This window comes from Sciurus carolinensis, chromosome 13 (genome assembly GCF_902686445.1).
Source record: "Sciurus carolinensis chromosome 13, mSciCar1.2, whole genome shotgun sequence".
NCBI lineage: Eukaryota > Metazoa > Chordata > Mammalia > Rodentia > Sciuridae > Sciurus > Sciurus carolinensis.
This window is the reverse complement of record NC_062225.1, coordinates 13,393,198-13,412,042: the sequence shown is the minus strand read 5'-3', so window position 1 is coordinate 13,412,042 and position 18,845 is coordinate 13,393,198. Positions and strand designations below refer to the sequence as shown.

Here is an 18,845-nt window from a genome sequence, read left to right as displayed (position 1 = left end):
GTCAAAGAAACCTAAGTATTTAAAGTCAGATCACTTCGAATCCTTTTGCAGGGCTGGGGGGCAGGGGATGGAGAAAGAAATTTTTAATAGTGTAAGCAGATAGTGCCTATTCTCCCTTTGGGTGTTCATGTTTCTGGGGTCTGCCGAGTTTCATGAAATTAGGATGCATTGCCCCAGTATTTGTAAAACATACTGCACCGGCCATGGAATTTAGAAAGAAAAGCAAGTTACTGTTTATGGTCATGCCACTTTCCTTCAGTAACTGAGAGGAATCTGAAGATAAGGAGAAACCTGGGGATTTGGGCGAAGCTCTCCACTATCTCTTCCTCTAGTTGCCATGGAGAATAACAGTTTTAAAGGCATCTTTACATGAAGTCAGCCCTGAGCTGAGCCTCTCTTTCTGAGTAAGAGCAAACACTAACAAGGCAGAGCCGGGGACATGTCTACGCTGCTCTAAACAGCAGATGATCCAAGGAAAGCACACAACCTGGTGCCTGTTTGGGAGTGGACAAATTCATGTGAGGGATAATGACAACCGGTAGCAAGTCCTTCAGAATTTCCAGAGCCTGCCTCTCACCCTCTGGCTCCTATTTCTGATCCTCAGAGCTACAGGCTTCCTGAACAGGTTCTCCCACCAAGTTCATCAGGTTTCATTTACCAAAGACTCTTCTCTTCACACCCACTGCTCCTGGGACTCCCAAGAAGGCTTCACCTGCCCGCAACTTTTCTGTAGCCTGCAAATCACATTTTTTTTGCGCCTGGATCCACCTTTTCTCTCTCCTCCCTTCACATTCCTCCTGGGATCCTCTTTCCCTCAGGGAACCTCCTTCACCCTGATTAACTGAAAGCAAGAGGGAACTGGCTGATAATAGTAGGCGGCATTTATTAAGCACTACCTGGATTATCTAATTTGTCCTCCAGCAACCTTGATATAGGTTCTATTTCTATCTCCTTTTCCCAGAGGGGAAACAGTCTGAGGAGCACTAATGAGCTTGGTCACAGTCACGGGCAGAGCTGGGGCTCACACAGGCTAACTCTAGAGCTTCCACTTGATTGTCAGTCCATTGGTCATTCATTCCTTTGTTCAGCCAGTATTGAGTCCGCCTTAGTTGCCAGGCACAGTTCAGAACCTACAGCAAAGATCAAGGTCAAAGAGATGTCCACCCTCGTTACGAGTCTTTGACTCTCGTAAGGGGAAAGGAGCGAGAGATGAGCAGAGATCAGGTACTTCGGAGAATGATAACAGCTGGGGAGAAAATATTTCAAGGAATGGAACAGAACAGTGGGACTCAGATTTGAATGTGAGTGAGATCACCTGGGGACTTGTTGAGTCACAAATGCCTGGGCCCTTTCCGAGTTCCTGGTGCAGTAGGCATGGAGTGGGGCCTAGGAATTTGTATTTCTAACAAATGTCCAGGTGAGGCAGATGCTGCAGGTCTGGGCACCACACTAGGAGAATCACTGGGACAGAAACATTTGGGATTAAAGTGGGGAACGGAGGAAGTCTCCTTAAAGTTAGGGGAGAGGATCCCAAGCAAAGATACAGCAGGTACAAAGTCCCCAAGGTGGGCATGAGCTCCTCGTATCGGAAGGACAGACCAAAGTTCTTCAGGATGTTGTCGAATGAAGAAAAGTAAGACAGACAGGAGAGGCCCATCTTCGGTCCAACACATTTTGGTTCTTTCTTCTCTTTCTGGCCCTCCAGGCTGTACTGTTTTAACATGGAAATCCGAAGGTCTCTAACCAACAAAATAGCAGCAGTTAGTTGACTTTAAAAATAAAGAGGCAATGTAAGATCCTCTAAATGGGCATCTTCATTGGTGTACTTTAAATAGCTCAATTGCTCTCTACTCTAATCCTATTTTCAATTATAGTTTTCTAAGTAAAAATAATCTCTTGGGTTATATGTAATGTACACCAGTGTTGTATATCATTCAATTATATATATATTTTTAATATGAGCAATTTGCCAAATCTGCACATTGTTACAAAAGATCTAAGACAGGATCTGAGTCCTTTCTTGTTAAAATGAATGTGCCCACAGCTGAACTCACTCAACAAACTCCCAGAGAGACTTTTATTGAGGAAGAGTGGTCCAGGTGAACCTCTTATCTCTGACCACAGCCTCTCTTCCATCCCCGGTCCCCAAGGTGTACAAGTGACAAGCTGGCAAAGGATAAGATCTCAGTTCATTGGGTCCTGAGCAGAGGTAAGCCGAGGCTGCGTTACAGCCATTTGGTTCCTCTCAGCAAACATGACTGCGGCAGGCAGAGTGCTCATTGTCTTCCTGCATTTTTATCTGCTGTGTGGAAACAATGATGTAGTACATGATTGATAAAGAGGGCCTGTGTCTCCTGATCTCAGAAAAACGGAAGCACTGAGCTTTCTAAATTGTCTGAACATTGTCCAATTGGTAGTTGGCTACAGTGTCTAAAAATGTATTGTTGCTAAGTGTAATGGGCTGAATTGGTCTCTCCAAAATTCCAGTGTTGAAGTCCCAACCCACAGTACTTCAGAATGTGACCGTATTTGGAGCTAAGGTTTTTGAAGGGAGAATTAAGGTTAAATACAGTCGTTAGGGTGAGTCCTAAGCCAATACGTCTGAGGTTCTTTTAAGAAGTGATTAGGACACTGACAGAGGCAGAGGGAAGTTCACATGAAGACACAGAGAGAAAGCAGCCACCCACAAACCAAGGACTGGGCCTCAGAGGAACCAGACCCACTCACACCTTGGTCTGATGTCTAGACTCCAGCACTGTGAGGAAATCCGTTTTTGTTCCTGAAACCATCCAGTCTCTGATCCTTCTTTATGGTCAGCCCCAGAGAACTAAACACTACAGTGGGTGTTTGTATTTTAGACTCTTGCAGAAACGTGGATATCATTTCGCTCCATACTTTTTGGGAAGAAAAGTCCTTTTGTAAATAAAATTTAAGAAAACAAGTTCTCTCCTCTGAACATATCCTGTGGGTTTCAGTTTGGCAGGGAAGCTGCAGGCCAGAGTTGGAAGGAAACAGAATTCCTGGTCTCTCTGCAACTTTTGGTGCCTCATTCTCCACAAGACAGCTCTATACCTTGACTTCTGTTTCCCTAACACTGACCTGGTAAGCAAACTGGGAGTTTCTGGGTTGTGCTTCTGCTTCATATTTTATATTTGGTTGAAAAGACACACTGATCCAGACAATTTCACTTAGATAATTTGGGGGGGAAAGTCCAGATCCTTCCTCTGTCTGAGTTTCCAGGCATGCTGAGGAGGAACAGGCTTTCTATATGCTGACAATGACCAAGCATTGGGTATCCGTAAGAGGGCCACCAGGATCTGGAGGGAATATATAGCCAGTTCCTTGAGTGCTTTTGGGGGAACTCCCTATCTGGACACATCAGGATATCTTTGGTTGCAGGTGACAGAAAACCAGCTTGAGCCAGCTTAAGCAAGAGAGAGCACATGGATTAAGTCTGTAAGTGGGAAGCCCAGATTATGTCATCATGAATCTTTCTCTAACTCCAGACCTGTGGCAAAGATGACCATAAAGTTATCATCTATAGAGACATAGGTTGCAAAGAAAAGAACTTATCTCTTTCCCTAGAGTTACAGCAACATTCTCTGGGAACCCCCTGGGTGGTCCAGCTTGGGTTACCTGCCAGTTCCTAAACCAATCATCATATTTCAGGTGCTAGAGTCCTCTGGTCCTGTGCCCACCTCTGGGACTGAGAAGTTCGATGGTGGTGGCTGGCCCCATTCAAGCTACTGAGAAAACAGAGGACTGATTCCCCAGTGTGGTGTTGATAAGAAAAAAGATAAACCGGTTCAGCCTGCATCAACTACCATACAAGGTAGGTTCATAAAAAATGCTCAAATGACAAATTAACAACAACAACAAAAAAAAATGAGTGGTGGGGTGCTGTTTCAAAGATATGGAAAGCTATCACATTTGAAAACAAGAGGCAGAAACTTGAAATTTCCTGGAGAAGTTTTAAGAGAGGTGGGAATCAGCTGGGTTCAAGGAAAACCCTTCCAGAACAGACAGCAGCAGTGAGTGTCTCTTGGTGAAGTGGTAAGCCCCCTGATTTTGAGATAAGTCCTGGTGGGGATCAGTGGTCATCCAGCAGCAGTGCAGAAAACAAAGGTTCCAAGTTGGGTGAGCTGGAGGCAAACTAAACCCCAAAACTTCTTCCAAACTCAGCATCAGATGATTCCCAAATTACTTGTTTCCAAATTAGAAAACACTGAAGGAGTAAAGAAGTGTACACTGACCACTCAGGCAGTGTGGAAGACTGTATTTATTCATTTTAGTTGACATATCCTGAGGCGACACTGTATGCCAGCCCCAGCTAAGTGTTTGCATGTCTTGACCCATTTGATCCTCAGGACCACTCTTGAAATAAGTTTTGACGAGCCCTTTGAATGAGTGAGGAAACTGGGGCGCAGAGAGGTGGGGTAACTTGCCAAAAATGACACAGCAAATAGCAGAATTGTGACTTGCATGCAGGCCAGCTGCAGTTCAAGGCCAAGATCCTCAGCCCTCTGCTCCCCGGACACGGGCAGCCCTGCTGTTCTGCAAGGAGCAGCGTCACACAGCTCGCTCTGCTCACCTACTCCGTCCACCTGGGATCAAGTTTGACAGGATCCAGATGGCGCAGGCAGGTCTAATGAGATGTGAAGGGCATTCCTCACAGGGAGCCCAGAGTGGCTGGGAGAGAATCCCAGATTCTCAGCCCCTTCCCACTTGAGATGTCAAGAGCAAATGCTGTGGCCATGCATTACGAACAACGATGACAACAACATTATTATATAAAGCCAGCATTATTATTGACCCTCTGCAACTCTAGTCCATCTGTTGCTTAGGCTAGACTGACCTCATGCTCCCTGGGTATGACACGGGTCTCTCTGGCCTTATGCCTCTAATAGCCACAACCAAAAGCCCACATAAGCCATCCCCAGGGTCCATAGAGCCTCCAGGTGCATCTTGCACAGATAATACTTGCTGTTTCCCCTAAAGCTGGCAGAAAGCATCTGTCAAGGCACTGCGTCTTACCTAGGAATTTGCATTTCCATTTGAAGAAATAATTCTTGAAATAAGACATGAACACCATCGGGGTCTCCTGGAGTTTGGGCACAAGTGTGTGTTGCTTGTTAGAAAAGATTAAAAAGAGTCAGGTCATATCTCTGCACAGAACCAATCTTGCCTAGGCTGCTGCTCTATGAAGTTCAGTTATATTTATTTTCCTCAGGCTCCTTGCTTCCCTTCACCTCCATGCCTGACGCTAATATGAACATCTCTAACCTAAAAATCGAAAAACTCCAAAATCTGAAGCTTTGTGATCGTCAGCATAATGTCACAAGTGGAAAATACCACACCTTACCTCACTGTGACAGTTTATAGTCAAAATGCAGATGCACCAAAAGTAGTGTGTAAATTTACCTTCAGGTTCTATGTGTGTTTATGAAACATATGAATTCTGTATTTAGAGTTGGCTTCTACCCCTAAGATATCTCATTATGTTGATGAAGATATTCCCAAATCCAACATCCAAAACACATCTGGTCCCAAGCACTTTGGATAAGGGAATACCTAACACTTCCAGGTTGGTCAAAACCCTGGAAGTATCACTGAGGCATGTGGTATTTCTTCAGCAGAAAGCTTTGCAGTTAATGATGAACAGCCACCTTATCAGACATCTACTTCTGAAAGTCTGACATTGGCATGAGAATTTGACAAAGGCCAAAGACATGGGTTTTTTTTTTAATTATTTTTTTAATTTTACAGACTGCATTTTGATTCATTGTACACAAATGGGGTACATCTTTTTGTTTCTATGGTTGTGCACGATGTAGATTGGTACCATTTGTGTAATCATACATGTACATAGGGTCATGATGTCTGTCTCATTCCACCATTTTTCACACCCCCCTCATTTCCCTCTATGTAATCTAAAGTTCCTCCATTCTTCTCTCACCTCCCCACCCCCATTATATATCATCATCCATTTATCAGGGAAAACATTTGGCCTTTGGTTTTTTGGGATTGGCTTATTTCATTTAGCATGATATTCTCCAATTCCATCCATTTATCTGCAAATGCCATAATATTCTTCTTCTTTATGGCTGAATAATATTCCATTGTGTATATATACTACAGTTTCTTTATCCCATTCATCTGCTGAAGGGTATCTACGTTGGTTCCACAATCTAGCTATTTTAAGGTAAACTTGATGGCTTTGACAGGAATATGTTCTGAGAGGTTACTATCACACCAGAGACAGTTCATTATAAAGGCAGGTTGTAACAGACCTGCTAGCTTGGAGACCTGAATGTAATAAATGAAAGGCAAACTGAGTTTGGCTCCAGTAAGACCCATTTGAAACTGCCCTCCTACATAAGTGAGCTGTGTCCCAGTGGCCTTCAAGGCTGGGTTTTTGTTTGTCTATCTGTCTGTCTGCAGTACTGAGGATTGAAACCAGGACTTTGAGTATGCTGTACAAGCTCTACCATTGAGTTACAACCCCAGCCCTTTTTATTTTTTATTTTAAGACAGGGTCTCATTAAGTTGCCTATACTGGACTCAATCTTGAGATCCTCCTGCCTCGGCCTCTCCAGTAGCTACAATTATAGGCATGTGCCATGCACTTCAAGTGTAAGTTTTGAAGAGAAAGTATTTTAAGGAATTGCAGAATATTACTGTGAGTTTGAGTCATGTTGGGAAAATTTTTACAGGAATATTATTAGGACTTATCAATTAAATATAATAACATCAACATTAGAGTTGAAATGAAATGCAAACTCCCTGTTATTATCAACCATTGTAAAGACTCATCCTACAGGTCTCCAAAAAAGTTATATTTAAATAAAAATGTTTATTTCAATTTATTTCTTAGGGTATTTTGGGGGGGATATACAGGGGATTGTACTCAGGGGCGCTCAACCACTGAGCCACATCCCCAGCCCTATTTTGTATTTTATTTAGAGACAGGGTCTCACTGAGCTGCTTAGCACCTTGCCATTGCTGAGGCTGGCTTTGAGTTCGTGATCCTCCTGTCTCAGCCTCCTGAGTCGCTGGGATTACAAGACGGTGCCACCACACCCAGCTGTTATTTTTAAATTTTAATTGATCCATAGTTGTACATATTTATGGGGTATAGTGTGACATTTTAATACTTGTATACAACATGCAATGATCAAATCAGGGTAATTAGCATATCTATCCTTGCAAACATTCATCATTCCTTTGTGTTGAGAATATTCAAAATCCTCCCCACTAGCTATTTTGAAATGTACACTTAATTATTGTCAACCATAGTTTCTCTACTGTGCTATGAAACATTTCCTCCTATCCAATTACTTTCCTGTACCTATTAACCATCTTCTCTCCATCCTCCTCCCCATATCCTTCCCAGAAAACGGAATGTTTCAAAAATCACAAGATAAGGGTTTGATCTTGTTGTTCAGTCACCCAAAATATATTACAACACTATGCAGGAATAATGAACTTGCATTTCAGAGGTGTGATGCGATAGTGTTAGAGTTAGTGGGGTGTGCAGGTTTTCGTGACTCCTTAGGATTTGCTGTTCACTCAGAGCTACTGCCAATGGGCTACTCCTACAGGTCTCTGAGAGTCTTTCCTACTTTTTAAAAGGAATAACATGTTTCATGAAGTATTATCATGGTTATTTGGAAGTAGAACTATTGATGATCCCCATCTCTTTTTCTCTCATTTTCCCCAGTCAAAAAAAGAAAAAGATGCAATTTCTAAATTCAAGATCTAGTCACAAGAACTTAAGTCTGGTGCCAGCAAAAAGGCAAATAGAGAGAATTCTCCTTCACCTTAAAAGGTTAGTTCAATTAAAGAAAAAAAGGGTTGTGAAATATTCACAGGATACTTATAGTGTGATTAAGGTGTGATTCCTAAGTAAGTCTAATATCTTAGAAAAAAATTTTAAAACAAGATAAAAGAAATCCTGGGTAGCTGCCGATTATTTCCCTATGGATCACTTTGTCATGAAAGAAAGGAAGGCTCATCTTTAGAGGCGGACTCTAGCTGAAAAAACACATACCTGGTCAGAATGCACCTGGACAAAGTCAAATCCATGAGTTTTGCTTTGTTTTGATTTCATTGAAGATAACCCGCAGACCAAAATATGCACACACCACAGGTGCCCAGATGAATGAATTTTCACAGACTGAATCTACCCGTTTAACTAGGACATAACCAGCATCCTAAAAGGCCCTCATTCTACCTTCCAGTCACCCCCTGGGGTAACCAATATCCTATTTGTATCAGTGAAATCACACAGTAATTCTCTTTCCTGTCTGGCCTCTTTCACGCAATGCTATGTCTGTGAGATTTGTCTGCATTGTTGTGTATACTTATAGATGCTTCATTCTCTCTGTTGGCTGGTATTCCATGGGGTGAATATCCCACCATTTATTTATCCACTCCACGGCTGATAGACATTTGGCAGCTTCCAGTGTGGGGCTGTTATAAAGAGCCAGCTGCACGGGTGTTGTGCATTGGTTACAGTGTCCTGGGCCCGCGGTTTCTAATTTGCGTGAATGCTTTATGGAGTTGTTTGGAACAGCACCGGCCCTTTCGGTCTGGATGGCTTTGTCATCTTGCCCTTCTCCTGACAGATGCAGACCTCAGATGCAAAAGGCCACAGCTCTCCACCTGTGAAAACTGCCTCGTGTTTTCATGGGGGAAAAAATGGGATGTTGTTTTCTTTTTTTTAAAGATTAGCAAATGAGAACAGAAGTAAGTATTGTTTGCATTATCTTAGAGATGTGAGCAGCTGGCCACAGGGAATTTGGATCAGAGATAATAAGGTAACTTATTTTATTGAAGCGGGGCCCAGCCCAACAACACTTGAACAAGGAAGGGGCTCGCGGGGAAGTTGAAGATAAAGGAGAGGAGAGGTTGACCTGAAGGGACTCCATCTCACCCAGGATGCAAACTGTACTTCAACGGACTGTGGGTTCAAACAAGGGCAAAAAGCCAAGATTCTTCGTGAACAAAATTACCAGCTTAATTTTTCCCTGAGAAAAATGTTCTCCTCCCTGGGCCCCCGTGGGAATGCTGCCTGCCCGAGTTTTCTACAAAGTTCTCCTTCTCGTCTGTAAAACGGGGTGACTATCACACCCTAGCAGGGCCACACAGGAGGCAAAAGTACCAGGAACACTGAATAATAGCAGCCGATCAAATGCTGTGACCCTCTCGGCCACCAAGGGCTGCGCTTTAGCCAGGAAATATGTACCACGGAGCTGAGAGCTCATAGGCTTCTGTGGTTTAGAATGTGGGGCGTGGGAGGAAAGTCGGCACAGCAACAGCTTTTTCCTTTGGAAAATCCAAATGAAAAGTAACCAAGATGGGACGGGGGCTGGCCCAGAGCAGAAGAGTGCATGGGGAGGAGACGGAAGTGCTCCGGGACGGTGACCGCCGGCCCAGGGGCGAGATGGAGGGCAGACGCAGCTGCGTGCAGAGCGTCCACCTCTTCACTATGCTCGGCGCCGAGACTCTGGCCACCCAGGGGAAGGCTCTGCCCAGGTAAACCCATCCTCCAAGGCCTCCACCACTTGGCTGGGTTAGCAAGGTGGGGCCTGGGGCCTCAGGATGCAGGTGCCCTCAGACAGCCCCTTCTCAGGACACCCTTTCATGTGGACCCCATGTCGGTGGCTTAAGACAGTCCTCATGTCACTGCAGGTGGTGATGGCAAGTCTGGATCTGAAGACAAAGGACAATATTATGGTTGGGAATCGATGACAGGTCACGCAACAAGGAAGCTTTGAGTTCCAGGGGCTTAAGCTTCGTGGCTGCAGCTGCAGGGCCTGGGGACCCTCACCCAGCTTTACATGCAGGGAGGCAGCCCCAATCCCATAAGAGGCTGCAGGAAACAGGGAAAGATCAAGAAAACTCAAGCAGAAAAGAAACAAACAAACAAAAAGAAAGAAACAGCGAGGTGTGGTGGCGCATGCCTCATCCCGGCAACTCTAGAGGCTGAGACAGGAGGATAGAGTTCAAAGCCAGCCTCAGTAAAAGTGAGGCACTCAGCTACTCAGTGAGATCCTGTCTCTAAATAAAATACAGAATAGGGCTGGGGATGTGGCTCAGTGGTCAAGTACCCCTGAGTTCAATCCTTAGTACCCACATCCCAAAAAAAAGAAAAAAGAGAAAACCACTCCGGCTCAGCTGGTTTCTCCACGTCAGTGGGGGCCTGAAGCTCCTTTGCCTGTTGGAATCCCAGCCCCAGTCCTAAGAATACTTTACACTTCCTCACGTGTGATGTTTTCTGGTTCAATATAACTTACTTCCTCCCAGTGTTAAAGAGAGAAGGGGACTATCACCAGACCTACTTCACAAAAGAGCTACAGCAAGCCCGGAGTCTTCAAAGACGGGCTGATGTGTGAAGAGTCATAGTCCACAGGCCCAGGTTGCCTGGACATTCTCCTCAGACCACACCTTCCAGAAGGGTTAACTTGAGCTTCTGACACAGACAAGTATGGACGCCTTTCGAGTTCTACACAGCCAGATCCTGGATTTAGAGGACTCAAACAGTGGCCGCTCCATCACAGCTCCGGGAGGTTCATCTTATTATTTCCAGTCTGAGAATGCCAGGTGAACACATTTGAGAGTTGGTTAGGTGGTAGAGTAAACAGGATTTGGTGATGAACCACTCAGGAAACAGAAAAGTTCAGATGCCCCTGGCTTCCTGGTCTGTGGGTCTGCATGGATGGTCACACAATCGCTGGCTAATTGACTGTGGAAGTCATCCTTCTTTACAGAGACTAACAAATCAGATTTCAGGAGTCATCATTCATTTATTTTGTGAACCAGCATCGTGTTAGCTTTCCATCCCTATAACAAAATACCCAAGAAAATCAACTTATAAAGAGAAAAGGGTTGTTTTGGTTCACAGTGTTGGAGGTTTCAGTCTATGATTCACTGACTCCCTTGTTCTGAGCTTGAGTTGAGCAGACACCACGGCGGCAGGCATGGCGTTGTAAATTCTCAGTAGATACACTGCGAATCAGGAAACGAAGAAATGATTTTTTTGTAAGCATCAGTCATCAAACCATGTCACTCCTCTGCTTAAAAGCCACCAGTGGTTTTCCATTGCATTTCGAATTAAATTTGAACTCCCTGAGGCCTCAGAACCACAAAGGAGCTGGCCTGTGATCTTCATCTCATTGTGACCATCCTCTTCTCTCCAGGCTGTAAACATCTCCAGCTCTTGACCCCTTTGAGCGTGTTCCCACTGCGGGATCTGCACATGTCAGACAGACCTGAGATCCTCATCCTCAAATATCTCCTTTGTCTGCAGGGAGGCCTCCCCGGCCCCTGGCAGCCACTCGCTCACTGATTACCAAGGGTGTTTTTCTTGCTAGTACTTATTATCTCAAACTGCCTGATGAATTTCCCAGTGCTTGTTAACCGTTCTGGCCCCATTTTATGTTGATCATATAGATAAGGGAGAAGGTCACGGCCAGGCCAGAGAACTGGTCAAGGGCCACGGGGTGGAGTGGGGGAGCCGCAGGCAGGTTTGTTTGGAACATGCTGGGGGATAGCCAACAGCTTCTGTGGGTAAACTGTGTAGGGAAGAGGACAGTGAGGTCTACCCAGGTCTGCATGGATGGTGGGGCCAACCACAACCACAGGAGGGCCACAGGCGGGCACAGGATGCAGCTCGGGGCTTTCCACTTGCTGGGCTGGTGGAGTTTCTGAGGCATGGAAGACAACGTGCCAAGTGTGAGCTCGGCAGAGAGGTCTGAGCTGCAGGTGCAGTGTTGCGTGCCCCTGTGAGTCCTGCTCCGGGGACGTAGATGAGGCAGCCCAGTGAGGACAGCAGGGAGCACGGGCAGCCCACAAGGAGCTCCCCAAGGGAAGAGCTCGGCAGTAGTGGGGGCGGAGTGAGCTCAACGCAGAATCAGAAGAGCAGAGAAAAGAAGTTAGGAAGCTAAGGGTCGCAGTCGCCAAAGGCAAAGAACACATGAGGAAGTGTGGGTGGGTGTGCTTGGCCCCCCAGAGAGAATCTTTGGAGAGGGCCCACCAGCCCAGCTGGCCAGTGACCAGCATAGAGATGTGTGTTGGCTGGACTGCACAGGGACCTTTGGGCTCTCCAAGTGACCTCTTCATAGACTTCACAAGTGTCTACTCCCTGCGGGCTCACGAGACTCACATAACTTCCCCCCATTCTTCCAAGGAGGAAACCACGGCACAGAGAGAATAAGTGACCTGCCACCTCGCACAGCCAGCAAGTAGAGGAATTAGAATTCAAACCCAGACAGTGTTGGCCCGGCGTCAATGGTCTTCACCACCACCCGGTGCCAACACTTCCACCCCATTTACTGGCTCCTCTTTTGATGGCAGAAAATTTGCAGTTGCCAAACTTCCATCATCAAAATGCTAACTTTCCCTGTAAACAGAAGAACCAATCTCCTCTTCTTGAACATTAGTTAAGATAATGATGTAATTTTGATTCATTTTCACTTTCTTCTATCTTCCCAAAGAAATGCTTCATCACAGAATTGGGGGGTCCCCCAGCTCTGGGAGGCTTTGTTGCAGCTTCTAAAGTGGGGATCCCTGCCTAGCAGATACTGGCCACTCAGGCCTTCTCCACTCCCCTGCAGGGACAAGGATCCTGGAACCAGAGCACGCTGGGACCATTCACGGGGCACATCGCCTGCTTGGTAGCATACCCTTCCTTGAACATTTATACAGGCTGTCTCTCCAAACAAACTTCTTGACTGGAGTCTAATTTGAGCCCATTTCATTCTGAGCTGGGAAAGGCAACACCCTAAATCAGAGTCACTCTGAGCTTTTCCTATGACCTTGAAAGTTTCTCATTGTGATTCCTTTTGGCATCTTTCAAACCACGCTTGCTTTCCTGTAATGTTGGTAACCAACATTTCTTTGTTACCGTTCCCCTTATAATTTCAAATGAGTCTTTAAAAGTTGAAAACCTAGCAGGGCAGGGTGGCGCACACCTGTAATCCTTGTGCCTTGGGAGGCTGAGGATCCCAAGTTCAAAGTCAGCCTTAACAACTTAGCAAGGCCCTAAGCAATTTAGTGAGAACCTGTCTGAAAATAAAACACAAAAAGGGCTAGGGATGTGGTTCAGTGGTAATGCACCTCTAGGTTCAATCCCTGGTACCAAGAAACAAACAAAAGTTTTAAAAATCTGTATTTTAAATTTTTAAAATATCTTGACATGCAACCAATTCTATCTTTCACAAAACTAAGCAGCTTTACTTTGGCCTTATAAAAACTCAGAGCTGCCAGCCTTGGGGAGTATATTTTAGTAACTTTACATCCAAAAAATACTGCAGGATTTGGCAAAAAGTCATGTGTTTACTATGATGCACTATAAAAGTGTTGAAAACATCAAATTGCTATTGTGCAGACTCTTCTAATAGCTTATCGGGACTTCCCTCACTTCAGAAATGACACAGTTCGCGGTAGAACTTCCTATTTTAAAAACCACACAAACTCCCCACCCATTCCCCTTTCAAGATTTCGACAATATGATTACGTAGTATTTTTGTTTTCCCACTGTGATTGCCATTTGACATTAAACATTACCGAACTCTGACAGAGTCACAGGAATGCAGTCAGACTAAAAGATACACGTTTGGGTTTTTCTTCCTTGAAGTTCATTCGTTCAGTCTTTTCCCCAGTTGGGTTCATTGCATTCAGGATCTATCTGGAAAATAGAGTCTTGTTCCATGATAAAAACCAAAGAGAAATATGTCTACCTTTTCAATAATGTGACATTTTGTGGGGTTTGCAAAAATGAAAGCGACTCCATTCTGCTACTGCATTCTGCATAGAAATCTGACTTTTGGTTGAGCTGACTAATTTCATCCCACACAGATTATTCCCCCATATATTCTCAGCAACAAATTACAAGCAAACTTGCATGAAGACTGACGACCTCCCTCGCTTGGGTTGGCTGGGGCTTCACACACTTCCTTTGGGTCTGTATCCAGGATGATTCAGAAGCGCACCTCTGATTGAATGGCTCTTCCTCTTATGGTATTGCCCTGAGGGCCCCGGAGGCAGAGAGGCCTGGGTGAGAATTCTCACTCTGTAGTTGACCCCTCTGAGCGGAAACGTTTGTGAAGTCAACATTTGTTGACTTTTTCTTCTTCATCATCCCACCAAGCCACGTCAGTGCTGGTATCACGACTCCGTCCGCTTTTTGCTGTCCCCAGGGCACTTGGCGTCCACCACCCTTAGCCTCATCATAGACTCCTATGTGATCTCCCTGCCCACATAGAAGGGTCTTTTTTAAAAAGCACAAATGCTACAAAGCATGTCCCTGCTTAAAGTCTCTCAGTGGCTGCCCATCACTCTAAGGTAGGACTGAGGCACCTCTTTCTTGCTCTGAAGTGTCCCTCCATGACAAGTCCTGCCTACTTTCCCAAGTTCTCCAATTATGCCAACCACCTCCAAAGATCTCTCACAGCTTGAGACCAGCACACACAGGCTACTGCACTCTTCCATGACTTGACTCTGCATTCCTTCTAAGGAATTCCTTTCCCCTATATTCTTGTCCCCCAATATCTGGGTACAGTAGCCCCCTCACCCCATTCTATAGTTTTACCTTCCATGATTTCAGTCACCCCACCAATCAAGGTCTGAAAATATTAAATAGAATATTCCAGAAATACAGTTTATGAATTTTAAATAACTGTTATTTCAATTCAGGATTAAAATCGTTCTATTTTATTAATAGTTATTGTTGCCTGACTTACAAATTAAACTTTATCGGAGATAAATATATATATCTAGAAAAAACAAGTATCTACAGGATTTGGTACTATCTGTGGCTTTAAGCATCTGCAGAGTGTCTTGAAATGTAAGTGGGGGATTACTGTGTAACCAGTACAGAGAAATCTGTTCTGCATCCAGGCCCTGCACAACCACCCCATGTCTCCCGCCCGTCCCTCTCCCCCGCCAGCTTCCGCAATCACCTACTTGCTGAACTCTCTAAACATCATGCAAATGATACACTTGATGAACTTTCTCTCTGATTCTACTTATTTTCCAGGCCAAAGTCCTTGTGGATGAGGACATGTCATGTATTTTTCCTTTTCTATCTTCAGCCCCTCCCAGAATCTGTCACAAAGTAGGTTCTTAGTGAATATTGTTGGTTGGCGACAAGGTTGGAGTTCAAGGTGGTTCTCAGCATACTGGATCTTGATCCACATCCTATAAAAAACACCATTTTGGTTTCCACAAATACTTGATTCCAATTTATTTCTAAAAATTGCTAAATTACTTTGCATACTGTAATATAATGTATTCAAATATGTTATTCACAAACATGTAGTATACTGCAGGTTAAGTGTGCTGCAAAGATAAGTCACTTTTGTGAAGACTTCTGAATAAATCTCCCATCATTTGCTTTTACTTAAAGAACACCCCAAGGTTCGCAAGGCTGGTCATTTTTTTTTTTTTTTTAGAAAAACTGTCATAGTTTATAATCCTTTATCTGTGCAAATTAAGAATTTGTCCTTACAATGTGACAAAAGCAAACATCAGAAATAAACTAAGCCCTGAGGCTGCCTTCCAGATGAAAATGTTTTCCAATAACCCCAGTGTCTATTTTTTTCCATTTATTAAAACAGCCTGCAATTCACATTGCTTGACTTTATGATGTGTGAATATAGTAAGTTTGAATTTATAATGGAAATATATACTAATAAAATGTACGTTAAGTCATTTGATATTTTAGGGATTTCTGTGTTATTTGAAAGATGGGTTTAGCCATTTCTTTAAAAGTTTGAAAACTATGAGCCAAGAGGAAAGAGGGTCCTAGAGTTGAGACTGCCCAGAAATTTAGCATTCACCACCCAAGAAAACAAGGAAACTGCCAGGGGATTGGGCCCAGGAGGCAGGATGGAGAGAACTTTTCAGTCTGATGCTGAAGAGCAGGAAGCAGCCCAGAGTCCCCTCTGAACATTCGGGATTCCTGACCTTAAAGGTCTGTAGGTGAGTGTTAGGGCCTACCTCAAGATTGGCCTCTGCTCTGCAGTTGGGAAAGCCCTGAGTGACAGGTGCTGGGAGATAGGAGGACATTTGGCACCCGTCTCTCCAAATTCGGCAAGGGAGGTTACAAAATGATGGGGATCACAGGAAACCAGGCGGAACTCAGTAAGGAGGGGAAGTCCTATGGTTGGGCCCCTATCTCCTGAATTAGGGGACAGCACAAGGATCCCTCCCTTCCTTCTATGGATGCAGTGCCAAATGTGTGCTGTGGTTACCTGTCCGACTGAGCTTTGTGACCTTCCCCCAGTCCTTGTCGCTCATTTAACAAACATAGAGGATGCACCATGAACCTCACTGGGCTCTCTCTCCTTGGGGTTCTCCAGCCATGCTTACCCAGGGATTCCCCCACCCTAAAAAAGTCCTTCCCTCCATTCTGTTTTCCCTTCATGCCTCTGTCCCATCTTTACCCTGACCTTCACATGGAAACTTCTTGAAAGTAAGGGTTCACTGGCCCTAGAGCCTCATGACATGTCCCCTCCCTAACCTAAAGCACCTGGATTTCCCCCTTGCTGCACCAGTGACATTATCCTCTAAAAGGTCACAGCAACTTCCAAGCCGTGTCCTCCTGGCCTCCCTCAACACCATCTGCACCAGCAGCAATCCCTCATCCTTCAGATGCTCTCTGCTTTTTGACTTTATCTCTTCCTTCTCCATCTACCTCATCTGACCCCTTCTGTGCTGTCTCTGGAGACTTTTCGACCTCTTTCTGTTCTTCCAGAAGAAAGTGGCTGTATTAGTCTGCTAGGGTTGCTGTAACAAGGTACCACAGACTGGGAGGCTTAAACAATTTCCTTTCTGACAGTTGTGAAGACAAAAGTCCAAGATCAAGGTGTCAGCTGGGTTGGTCTATTAGTTTATTTTCCATTGCTGTAATAGAATACCCACGACTGGGTAATTAGGAAAGAAAAGAATTTAATTTCACTCACAATTCTGGAGGTCCAACAGCATGGCATGAGCTCATAACTGGTGAAGGCCTCATGGCGGATGGTGTCACAGTGGTAGGGGTACATGCAGAAGAACTGACAGGAAGTCACAGAGATTCAGGGACCGGGCTTGGGCTTTTCATAATAACCCCCTCTCTCAGGAACTGCCAGAGTCCCAGGAAAACTACATTAATCCTTTCCCCTGGAGCACCCCACCTCTTAAAGGTTCTACCACCTCAACACCACTGTCCTTGGGATCAAGCTTCTAGCACACGAAACTTTGGGGGATTCACTCACACCACACCCAAACCATGACAGTTGTTTCCTTCTGAGGCCTCTCTTGTCAGCTTGTAGATGGCCTTCTCCCTGTGTCCTCACATAGAGTCCCACTGTGTGCGCCAATCTCTTCTTCTTATAAGGACATACTGGATTAGGACCCCCTAATAACCTTGTTATAACTTAATTACCCTGTAACACCTTTTTTTTTTTTTTTTTCATTTGGTGGTACTGGGGATGGAACCCAGGGCCTTGTGCATGCTAGGCAAGCATTCTACCAACTGAACTATATCCCCAGCCCCAAATCTTTTTTTCTTTCCCAAATAAAGTTACTTTCTAGGATAACTGGGGGTTAGGACTTCAACATATGAACTTTTGGGGTATGGAGGAGAGAGACACAATTTAGTCCATAAGAGTGGTTTCTCAGATTCAGTTCTTGACCCATTTTAAAGATTCTTCTTAGCTGGGCACAGTGAGTCAAACCTCTAATCCCAATGACTCAGTAGACAGGGGGATCTCAAGTTTGAGGCCAGATTGGGCAACTTAACAAAACCCTGTCTCAAAACAAAATAATAAGGGATAGGAAAGTAGCTCAATGGACGAGCATTGGGTTCAATCCTCAGTACGGCAAAAAGATAAATAGAGTTTATTTCTTATACCTACTTCTAAAGCTGCATGTATTATTGTCAAATAAATGATTTTAGCAATTTTGTGTTTTAATTACAAAAATAAGTGCATCTCATTAAAATAAAATGAAACAATCCAAAGGTGTTTGAAGAAAAGGTTAACACAATGATATGAATTCCCAATAAATAACTATTGCTCAAAGTACTTGGCTGAGTGAGCTCTTAGACCAAATTCTTCAAGCATCTCGGGATGGCTGGCCTCTCAGTGTCCTCTCCCCTAACACCAGCCTGCTTCCCATCTCCTCTTTCTCTCACCCTGACTCCCCCACTACCTTTTGTTTCTTCCCTCCTCTGGACAACTCCAAGGTCAAACATTTTGTGGGTCCCCATCCAAGACTGACTACATAACTGGTGAGACTTTTTCAAAATTTGTGGAATTCCTAGTTCAAAAATCTATTCAGAAGGTCAAGACGGGCCAGCAGAGCACTGAACCAAGTGAGGGGCCCTGTGCTTCGTGGCTGGTGGGGCCAACCCAGCCCCCTTGGCATCACCCCCCCCCCACGCCCGCCTCCCACTCCCCCAGGCCGCAGTTGCCACAGCCTGGATTTCCATGACAGCCTCCTGTGACCCCTGCCCTCTCATCTTCCCCCTCCCACTCCATCCTACCCAAGGACAGCTGTGCCTGGGGGCCTCTGCTCAAAGCCTTTGGCACTTCCTCATTTCTCCCCAAACTGGGCACAGTCTCTTCCAGCCGGCCTCCGAGGCCTTGATTTCCTGCCTTAACTCCCACTCACTCCTCAACAGACACAAAGCTTGAGACAGATATACTCCTTGGCCATTCGCTCTCCCTGACTGTCCTCCACATGACCCGACCTCCATCCTTGGCACAGGCTGTGCTCTTTCTCTGAAGCCCTTCCCACCCTTTCCGTATCATCGGAACCTCTCCAAGCCCTGCCATTCCTGAGAAGTGTGTCCTGGT

At 44.9% G+C, this 18,845-nt stretch overlaps 1 protein-coding gene and 1 non-coding gene across 7 annotated transcripts in view; both read right to left on the bottom strand.

Moving 5' to 3' along the window:
- Positions 1–1,707: 1,707 nt before the first annotated feature.
- LOC124963040 (uncharacterized) overlaps positions 1,708–18,845 on the bottom strand; it is a 68,566-nt gene continuing 51,428 nt past the window's right edge. For 3 of the 6 annotated variants that reach the window (XM_047522459.1, XM_047522458.1, XM_047522461.1), the window contains 2 exons: positions 16,968–17,060; positions 14,728–15,201 (listed from right to left, as the gene is read on the bottom strand). The gene's annotated coding sequence lies outside the window, so the exon portion shown is untranslated. Of the gene's footprint in view, positions 1,740–14,727; positions 15,202–16,967; positions 17,061–18,845 lie in introns of those variants that run through there. The other 3 variants (XM_047522460.1, XM_047522462.1, XM_047522463.1) reach the window with 2 other exon arrangements.
- Positions 17,464–17,536, bottom strand: Trnaa-agc (transfer RNA alanine (anticodon AGC)). Its single transcript has one exon. It is a non-coding gene; the product is annotated as a tRNA-Ala (tRNA).